The 10,505-nt window shown below is 43.0% G+C and overlaps 1 pseudogene; it reads left to right on the plus strand.

The window, feature by feature from the left end:
* The first annotated feature begins 1,886 nt into the window (after positions 1–1,886).
* On the plus strand, positions 1,887–10,197 carry LOC125532739 (uncharacterized; annotated as a pseudogene).
* The last annotated feature ends 308 nt before the right edge of the window (positions 10,198–10,505 follow it).

Consider the following 10,505-nt stretch of genomic DNA (forward strand, 5'->3'; position numbering starts at 1 on the left):
ATAAATGCAAAGGGAAAGTAGATCACAAAGGCAAATATATGAGAAAGAGACCCGGGGGCCGTAGGTTTCACTAGTGGATACTCTCAAGAAAAATAGCAAATGGCGGGTGAACAAATTACTGTTGGGCAATTGATAGAACTTCAAATACTCATGACGATATCCAGGAAATCATCATTACATAGGCATCACATCCAAGATTAGTAGACCGACTCCTGCCTGCATCTACTACTATTACTCCACACATTGACTGCTATCCAGCATGCATCTAGTGTATTTGTAAGTGCATCTAATGCCCCTTAGTGATTTTGGTGTATTGAAGACTTATAGGTTAAGGGACTGATGCGTTTGTGAGTGTACACAGGTCTATAAGTCTATGAGGAGTTTGATATTTACAGAGAAAGTCGACCCCTAAAAATGAAGTTCTTCGACTGAAGACTTTGGATTTCTGAAGACTTTCTGAAGGCTTTGAAAGTGAAGAAATTGGTGTGACCGTGAAGACTTGGTATTCATTCGAGGAACATGAAGCGTGAAGACTTTTATTTTTGTAGTTTCTTTTTCTCTTTCTTGTGTCATAGGAAACACCGTACTTTTAAAGGGGGGCGAGGAAATACTAAGGAAAAGTTTCCAAGTGATGCTCAAATCAAAATCCTACACCTACCAATCCCTTCGAGTGAAGCCATTGGAAATCTCATACAGTTCAGTCAATTTCTTCAGTGACAGAGACGAAGCTCTTCTAGTCTCTGAGGAATTTGTTCTGACTGAGGAGTTAGGAATTCGCCAGTGCGGATTGCCTACGAGTGAGGAACATGATAGCCCTGAGGAATTTGATAGTCAAATTTCCGACCATTGTTGTGCTACGCGCCAGCTGTCCCAAAATATCTTCCCACCTAACGGTCATATCATTGAAGGGTATTTATGTCTTATCATGTCGGGCTGCTCCCTAGGCTATAAATAGCCGCCCCTACAACCACTAGCTGGTTGGCTGCTCCGAGAGAAACTGACACTTGTCATTTGAGAGCATCCCATCCTCCGAGGACTTTGAGAGATAATCATCATGTGAGGAAAACCCAAACCCAAACACCTACAAACCCAAAGTGATTGAGCATCACTGAAGAGATTGATCCTGCGTGGATCCGACGCTTGTTACCTTTGAAGACTGTGCATCTTCCAGACGGTTAGGCGTCATGGTCTAGAGCATCCAAGAGCAAATTGTGGATCACTGTGTGACCGAGTTTGTGAAGGTTTGGAAGTCACCTGAAGACTTACCACGAGTGATTGGGCGAGTTCTGTGTGACCTTAGCTCAAGGGGAATACGGTGAGGACTAAGTGTCCTGGATTGCGTGTTCAGGACTGGGTGTCCGGGACTGTGTGTCCTTAGGTTTGTATACCTAGCCGCCCTAACCAGACGTACAACTGTCACAGCTGTTGGAACTGGTCTACCAAATCATTGTCTTCACCGAGCTAACTGGTTCTATTTCCTCACCCCTTCCATTTCCTCATTACTGTGTGTGCTTGTTCATATCTGTTCGAAGACTTTGACTGAAGACTTTCTCAATTTCCTCAGCTCAATTTCTTCAGTCTTCTTGTCTTCATCCTGTCTATCATGTGTTTACGCTTTCTATACTTTGTGCTTATTTTCATTTCATCATGATGACCATGCTTATGTTCTGTTATGTTTGCATCTGAGTACTTATTGCGCTGCAAGTAGTTCTTCTCTTAGGAATTTCCTCACACTGAAATTCCTCAGTGAAGAATTCATAAAAATCGCCTATTCACCCCCTCTAGTCGACTTAACAAACTTTTAATTGGTATCAGAGCAAGGTACTCCCTTGTTCTATGTGCTTTTGGTTTAACCGCCTGGAGTTTTAGTTATGTCGACTGCAGGAATGAAGACTGTGACATGCCCCATCTTTGACGGTCGTGATTATCTCAAGTGGAAGGCCATGATGAAAAAGCGCCTCATGGCGATGAGTAGTGAACTTTGGACCATCACCGAGATTGGTCTTACTGACCTATGCAAGATGGCGGAGGCTGATTATTTTCGCAAGTACACACTACTCAACCTCATGGCGAAGGACATCATCTGCTTCGGCCTATCACAAAATCAGTTTAGGAATGTTATGCATCTCTGCCATGCGAAGCTCATTTGGGACCGACTCTCTGAGGTCTATGAAGGCCATCGATCTCACCATGAACCCTGGTTTGAGGACTTCATGGAATCACGCAAGGCTATGCCTTTCAATCCAGAATCATCATCCTCTGCACCATGCCTTATGGCAAAAGGTGCCAAGGTAACTAAATGCTACTTATCAGAGTCAATTGATGATGAATCTGGTGATGAATTTGGACCCAGTTATGTCAAACTTGCTTCCCTTGCCACTAAACAACAAAGAGCTTTGAAAAAAGTTCAAAACATGCTAGATGAGAGTGATGATATGTTGGGTGAAGAAATGGATCGTTCTAAAGCTTTGGCTGATAGTCTTTAGGGACTCCATTCCAAGTTTGATAACCTTCAGAGTCATCATAACACTCTCCTATCTGATCATGAGAAGCTTTCTTATGAATTTCTTCAAAGAAGGCAAGATCTTGAACAGTTAAGAGTGAGTTATGAAGATCTTCAAAAGGAGCACGATTCATTACTTGCTCAACGAATCAGCGCTGCTCAGGAAGAATTTGTTCCTCCATGTTTGAAATGCATTGAACGTGAAACTGCTAATTCTTCACCTGAATGTTCAAATGCTTCTATTGCCGCAAATTCTTCAACTGTCTCTGCAATCACTAATTCCTCACCTGAGGATGCTGCTAGTATCACTAACCATGCAGGGCTGAAGGAATTGTATGTGATAGGCATGTACAAAAGCCTTAAAGGGCATCAGGCTCTTTGTGATGTGCCTAAGAAGAAGATCCTCAACAGGAACCCTATGAAAGAGGGTATTGCCTTTGAGAGGAAACTCAATGCTGATGGGACCTACTGGAAACCTAAGCAGTATCCCAAAACCTCATGGGTTGCTGCAAAGGGACCTTCAGTGGATCCATCTACTTTATCTGGCTTTACTTGTGAATCTTCATATTCTTCTGATGAATCATTTGACTCCAATTACAAACTATTCAAAAATTAGGATGGTGAAGTATTTGCTAGATATGTTGGCACTAACTGCAGGAACGGTCCCCCTATGAAGAAAATCTGGGTTCCCAAAAGGTGCCTTAAAAGTCTTCAGGTGAATGTCATCATGACACCACCTGTGAAGAATAGGAACTCTAGATCAAACTCGTCATATGGATCCAAGTCCTCATACGGACCAAATTCCTCACGTGGATCAAAAACCTCAAAAGGATCAAAGTCCTCATATGAACATCATCGTGCTAACCCTTCTATTTCGCAGGGAAGATCTAAGGATTATGGATATGTGCATTATTCTTCAAATCATTATGTTCATAAATCCTCGAAGAATTTCTCTTCTTACTCTTATGCTTACCCTAACCCCTCTTATGTGAAACGAAGTGCATTGGCATCTATGCCACCTTTCTCTTATGGAGCTCGTAGAATGATGAACTCTTTGCCACCCCTTCAGATGTGGGTGGTGAAGAAAAAGAACCAATCTCTTATGCAAGGTCAGGTCTCCAGACGAACTTAAACATCTGAAGAATTTGCCGGAGACCTGAATATGCTTGAAAGGACGCAAGCTAATCATGAAGAAATGAATTTTCATTTCTCACGTCCTCATACTGCTTTATCTGTTCTATTTCTTGATGAAATTGGTCTAATGAAATTGATATCATATTCTTCAGTGATGAAGTATATGAGTTTGTAAGTTGCACTAATTCATCTGCTGGATGATCAACCCAAAGCCACTGAGTGGGTCCTCGATAGTGGATGCAGAAATCACATGACTGGTGACAGGAGCTTATTGATGGACTCTGCCTTATCTCCATCACATCTGAAGCATATCACCTACGCTGACAAAGGCAAAAGCAAGGTATTGGGTCTAGGTAAGGTTGCAATCTCAAAGGATCGACACTTGGACAAAGTCATGCTTGTCGAGTCCTAAGGGTGCAACCTCATGTTTGTCTCAATGCTTTGTGATCTTGATATGGTCATTGTCTTTGGCAAGTATCATTGTGTTGTGATCATGGAAGCTGAAAATTCCAAAGTTGTCATGGAATTATCACGGAAGATGTCCTAGTGTGAGGACTTAGTCGTGGAGCCATCGCAGCGAGATTAGCTTAGAGGGGTTAATCAAGACAAAGGACATGAGGAGTTTATACTGGTTTGGCCCCTTACGGTGAAGGTAAAAGCCTAATCCAGTTGGAGGTGGCATTGCTAGGGTTTCAATGACCAGGGAGCAAATACGCTTAACCTGGCTCTCGATCTGTTGTTTTCTTTCCCTAAGCCACTTCCGGGTCGTCGCCTTATATACCCGGGTTGATGCCCCACGGCCTACAGAGTCCCAGCCGGCTCATTCAATGTGTCCGGCTCGGTGATGTATCTTACATGCCTTACATTACAAGTCTATTCATACATGGCGGTTTATAATTACGGGCCTTAAGCCGCCTCTGGGCTTGGGCCTCTTATAAGCCTAACTGTGAACCGCCATCTTGTATACTCTTGGGCTTCATATAGGTGAACCGCCATTGTGGTTGACCCGGCCCCTCCTGGGCGGGTCATATCTGGTAGTAATATCCCCAACAAAAGTCTTCGAAGGCTTTAGGAGAGGATATTTGTATATTGTTGATTTCTCTATAGGACCACAACCTGCTACATGTCTACTTGCAAAAGCTTCAGAAGGATGGCTATGGCATTGACGACTTGGTCATGCTGGGATGAGGAACTTGCACACGCTCGCAAAGAAGCATGTCATTGGCATCGAGGGTGTCAAATTCCTCAAGGACCATTTGTGTGGAGCTTGTGAAGCCAGAAAGATTATCAAGGCTAGGCATCCACCGAAGACCATCATGACTACCACTCATCCATTTGAATTTCTTCACATGGATCTCTTTGGACCTACTCACTATGCCACATTTACTAATGCTACATCTTTATATGGCTTTGTCATTGTTGATGATTATTCTCGACATACATGGGTGCATATCATCACTTACAAAACTGAAGTGTAGGAAGTCTTCAAACGATTTTCCTCGTGGGCTTCAACCAACTTTGGTGTGAAGATCAAGCACATCAGAAGTGATAATGGAAATGAGTTCAAGAATAATGGTCTTGATGACTATATTGATGAACTTGGTATTACTCATGAGTTATCTGCTCCTTATACTCCTCAGCAAAATGGCATCATGGAGCGCAAGAACAGGACTCTTGTTGTGATGGCCCGCACTATGCTTGATGAGTACAAGACGCCTCCTCGCTTCTGGCCTGAGCCAATTGATACTGTGTGCCACATCATCAACAGGGTATATCTTCACAAATTCTTCAAGAAGACTGCATATGAACCCATCACTGACAAGAAACCCAATGTGAGTAATTTCAAAGTCTTCGGTGCTAAATGCTGGATTAGAGATCCTCATCACAGTTCTAAATTTGCATCGAAAGCACATGAAGGTTTTATGCTTGGTTATGGTAAGGTCTCACACACCTATAGAGTCTTCAACACCTATCACCACAAGGTTGTTGAAACTGTAGATGTGCACTTCGATGAGACTAATGGCTCGCAAAGAGAGCACCTACCTCCTGTGATAGATGAAATACCTCATGAGGATCTATTAAGTTCAAGGCTACTAAGGATGTCATTCCTACTGAAGAATCTGCTGAAGAAGTCATTCTAGAACATGAAGAACGTCTTGCTGATGCACCTGAGGAAAATGGTGCTGAAGAAAATGTTGATCAACTTCCTCAACGATAACCAGCTCATCCTCGCGTTGCAAATGAAGTGCAAGTTGAGAAAATCATCAGCGACATCAACATTCCAGGTCCTCTCACACGCTCAAGAGCTTCACATTTTTCTAACTTTTGTGGGCACTTTGCTTTCGTCTCTATCATAGAGCCCACTAAGGTAGATGAAGCATTTCTGGAGCCTGAGTGGATTCAAGCTATGCAAGAGGAATTACATCAATTCGAGCTCAACAATGTCTGGGAACTGGTCAAATGTCCAGATCCTCGCAAGCACAATATCATTGGCACAAAGTGGATCTACCGCAACAAGCAAGATGAAAATGACCTTGTGGTGAGGAATAAGGCATGACTTGTAGCTCAAGGCTACACACAGGTTGAAGGAATTGATTTCGATGAAACTTTTGCACCTGTTGCTAGACTTGATGCTATTCGCATATTACTTGCTTATGCTAACCATCATGATATCATCTTATATCAAATGGATGTGAAAACTGCATTCCTCAATGGTAAGCTTGAGGAAGAAGTATATGTTGCTCAACCCCCAGGATTTGAAGATGCACAGCATCCTGACAAAGTTTTCAGACGCAATAAGGCCCTCTATGGCCTCAAGAAGGCCCCTCGGGCGTGGTATGATACTTTGAAGGAATTCCTCATGAAGAAAGGCTTCAAACCCGGTTCACTTGACCCAACTCTTTTCACTAAATCTTATGATGGTGAATTGTTTGTGTGCCAAATATATGTTGATGATATCATTTTCGGATGTACTAACCAATGTTACAGTGATGAATTTGCCTATATGATGAGTGAAGAATATCAAATGTCTATGATGGGAGAATTGAAATTCTTCTTAGGTCTTCAGATTCGTCAATAGCGCAATGGCATATTCATATCTCAGGAGAAATACCTCAAGGATGTACTGAGAAAATTTGGCATGCAAGATTGCAAAGGAGTCAAAATCCCTATGCCCACAAATGGCCATCTATGCACTGATGAAAATGGTATTGACTTCGATCAAAAGGTATACCGCACCATGATTGTTTATTTATTGTATTTATGTGCATCTAGGCCAGATATTATGCTTAGTGTTTGCATATGTGCCCGATTTCAAGCTACACCGAAGGAATCACACCATAAGGCTGTGAGGCATATTCTTCGATATCTAGCTCACACACTAAAACTTGGATTATGGTATCCCAAGGGCTCGGATTTTGATCTCATTGGATATTCAGACTCTGCCTATGTTGGTGATCATGTGGACTGCGAGTCAACATCAGGCACATGCCATTTCCTCGGACGATCCTTGGTCTGTTGGTCCTCGAAGAAACAGAATTGCGTACCACTGTCTACTGCTCAAGCTGAGTACATTGCTGCTGGTTCTTGCTGTGCTCAATTGCTATGGATGAAGCAAACCCTCAAGGACTATGGTGTCAACTTGAAGAATGTGCCTCTCTACGTTGACAATGAGAGTGCCATCAAGATTGCTCATAACCCTATTCAGCACTCGAAGACAAAGCACATTCAGATCCGTCATCATTTTCTTTGTGATCATGTGTTGAAGGGCGATATCTCTATTGAGCATGTGAAAACTGAAGAACCGCTTGCCGATATCTTCACAAAGCCCTTGGATGAGAAGAGATTTAGCAAGTTGAGGTATAAGCTAAATATCCTAGAATCTTCGAATGTCCTTTGAAAAGGACACACATCCTAACACTTATGCAAAATTGATGACTTAGATGTGCAACACGTGAAGAAACATTTTTCTTCAATCAATGAAGACTAACACTCTAAGTGTGAAGAAATTAATGAAGAATTTGATTCCCAGAACCCTACTACAATTGTACGCGGTGTCTGAAATCATCATTCTTATACGGTGGGTCACGCCACCACCAAAAGTTGAAAATCTTCAATTTGAGTTTTTCCTCATTTTTGAATTTCCTCAGTTGTTCCTTTTCTTCAACTTTGCAATGTCTTCACTCTTTCCGTTGTTGTTCTTCTTTCGCAATATATATATATATATATATGAGTATATATGAGTTTATGTCCTCTACAACATTCACTTATTGCTATTTCTTCAAGTTGCTTTTTTTGCTAAGTGAATGTGATCAGACCCTTCCCCCTCTATGCTAAACTGAACACAGTCTATTCACAAATTCTTCATGTGTGTTCTATTTGAAACTTTCTCAAAATCTTCAGTGTGTCCTTGTCACCTGAAGAATTTGCGAATGAAACTTTAAACTTATCTTATCTGAATTTTCGGCTTTTGTTGCTCAAACCGTTCCACTTTCCATGATATATTATCCTATTCACCCACGATCACGCACGATCGCCACCTCTCAGTACGTGGGTGACAGATGTCATGCGAATGAAAAGGGTCAGGGGCATGTTCGTCCAATTTCCTCAGGCGAGCAGTTTTTCACTTCGGCTATAAATACCCCCCTCCCTTCCTCACTTCGTTTTTACTCTGATCGACCTCACTCCTCCGCTCGAGCTCTCAAACCCTAGCGTCGCCACTAATTCCATCGTCGCCGGTTAGGAAGAGCTTCATTGCCTCGACCTCGTCGTCGTCGTACTCTTTCCGGCTACGGATTTCTTCACTCTGCCGCCGCCGTAGCTGTCTTCCTCTGCCAAGTTAGGGCGTGGAAGATCCGAACTGACGAGCTTCTAAATCTACTCTTCACAATTCGTCTTGTTCTTCATCAAGGGTAATTAAAAGTTACTTTTACTTCCCTTGTTGATTCTGATGTTTTCTACAAAATCTTCAAAAGGTGTTTATTCTTCAAATCTTCACACACTAGACACCTCACATATCATCTATTCTTGATCTGTTTCCCTAAGAAACATTTTTTCTTCAAGATTCCTCAATTGTGTGGATTTTCAAATCTGTACAACTCTGGAACCTAAGTCAAAGAACACTTAGTGAAATTCCTCAAGACGCATCTGGTCAAATTTCTCTAACTTTTTCTTTTTGCAAATACTTCTGAGAACGCATATGACCTCTCCAAATTCTTCGCACCTATACTCTGTTCACAGGTACACATGTCCGCTGCTGAATCACTAGGTTCTCATCAACTTACCTCATTTGCAGCGTTCCTCGAAGAAAAGTTGCATACCTCTTCAGAGAACTCAATAGTTCAAAACCCTCAGCTGAAGAAAATGGTAGATGGCAAGAAACCTCAGAAGGGAGGAAAGAAATTGGAAGTCAACACATTGCTGGAAATCCCTGAGGATATCTATGATGAATATTGCACTCCTAATGAGGCCAAACATGGCAAGGAGACCAAAAATCAGTGCAAGGTGCGCATACAGAAGATAGAGAGGAGATGGGCACGGGAATGGAGGGAATATCACTACGTTACACCCAAGTACATGAAGAAATTCGCTGTACACCCTCCATGCCCAATACCACCATTGGCACCTGGCCAAGTTGCTGATCCCTCTAGCATCAGAAGAGGTGAGGAATTTCCTAAGGAATGGGCCAAGCATCAAGCTAAGCTGGCCAAAATGGCAAAAGAAGAAGTGAAGAAATTTAATGAAGATTCTACTGCTGCCACTACTGAGGCCTCTGCTAGCAAGCCTAAAAAGGCTATGCCAAAGACACCTGCTCACAACCCAGTGCTTCAACTTCAATGCCCTCACGGCCAAGCTCCTTAGCAATGCCCTCACGGCCAAGTTCTGCGAAGCCCTCAGGGTCAATTCCTCATGTTGCACCAGCTCCTCTGTCCAAATCCTCAGCACCTGCGCATCTCGCCTCGTGCCAAAGGACAACAGACATCTATATTGCCTCAGGAGCCTCTGCAAGTTCTTCTACTCCTCTGCATTCTTCAACTGGCCCCACCTTGCTGAAGACAAAGGCCACTGTTGGACGAGGTTCTCGACCAAGTCCTCACAAGAAGCAGGTCGCCTTCCAATTACCTTCCGATGACGACGAAGCTAATGATGAAGAACTCGCTGAAATCACCAGAGACAGGCGCCACAGGGCCACTAAAGCCAAAGGCAGTAATGTGCCATTGATGCTGGATTAAAAGTTGATCCTCGACTTCATCGACTTGTGGCACAAGGAACCCAGCACACCTCTACCTGAGATGAACCTCACTCCTGGTCAAAGTCATGCATTGACTGCCTTCATTGATGAAGAGAAATGGAAATATGAACAGGGCAGGAAGGTGAAGAAAGTGCAGTACAAGAAAGAGCGTTTTCTGAAGCAAAACTTCTTGAAGGTTTCACCTAAAGAACTTGTAGCTATGCAATCAGAGATCAAGAATCTGAGTGACGAATTTGATCGCTACTATGCTGACTGGCTTGGAGCCAAGGTCAGATTCGTCAAGATGACTGAGAAGTTCACTACAATTTGATCGCAACAAGAAATTCCTCAGGCTGAAGCATCTGCTCAGCTTACAGAAGAACATGCCAGCACCGCTGATGAAAATCAGGCTGCTGATGAATCTGCTAGTACCAGGGCTGATGACTGCATTCCAGCCACTGATGAAATTGCCAGGGCAACCACTAGTGTTGCGCCTGGAGAAACTGTCAGGACAGTTGAAGCTTCAACCGCTGTGCATGAAGAAACTGATCATGCCAGGGCAACTGCATCAGTTGTGCCTGAAGAAACTGAACCAATTTCCTCTGCTCCTCCTACACCTACACCAAGTCCAATTCTTCC

The sequence above is a fragment of the Triticum urartu genome, chromosome 1A (assembly GCF_056163025.1).
Source record: "Triticum urartu cultivar PI428250 chromosome 1A, HENAU_Tu73, whole genome shotgun sequence".
Lineage (NCBI taxonomy): Eukaryota > Viridiplantae > Streptophyta > Magnoliopsida > Poales > Poaceae > Triticum > Triticum urartu.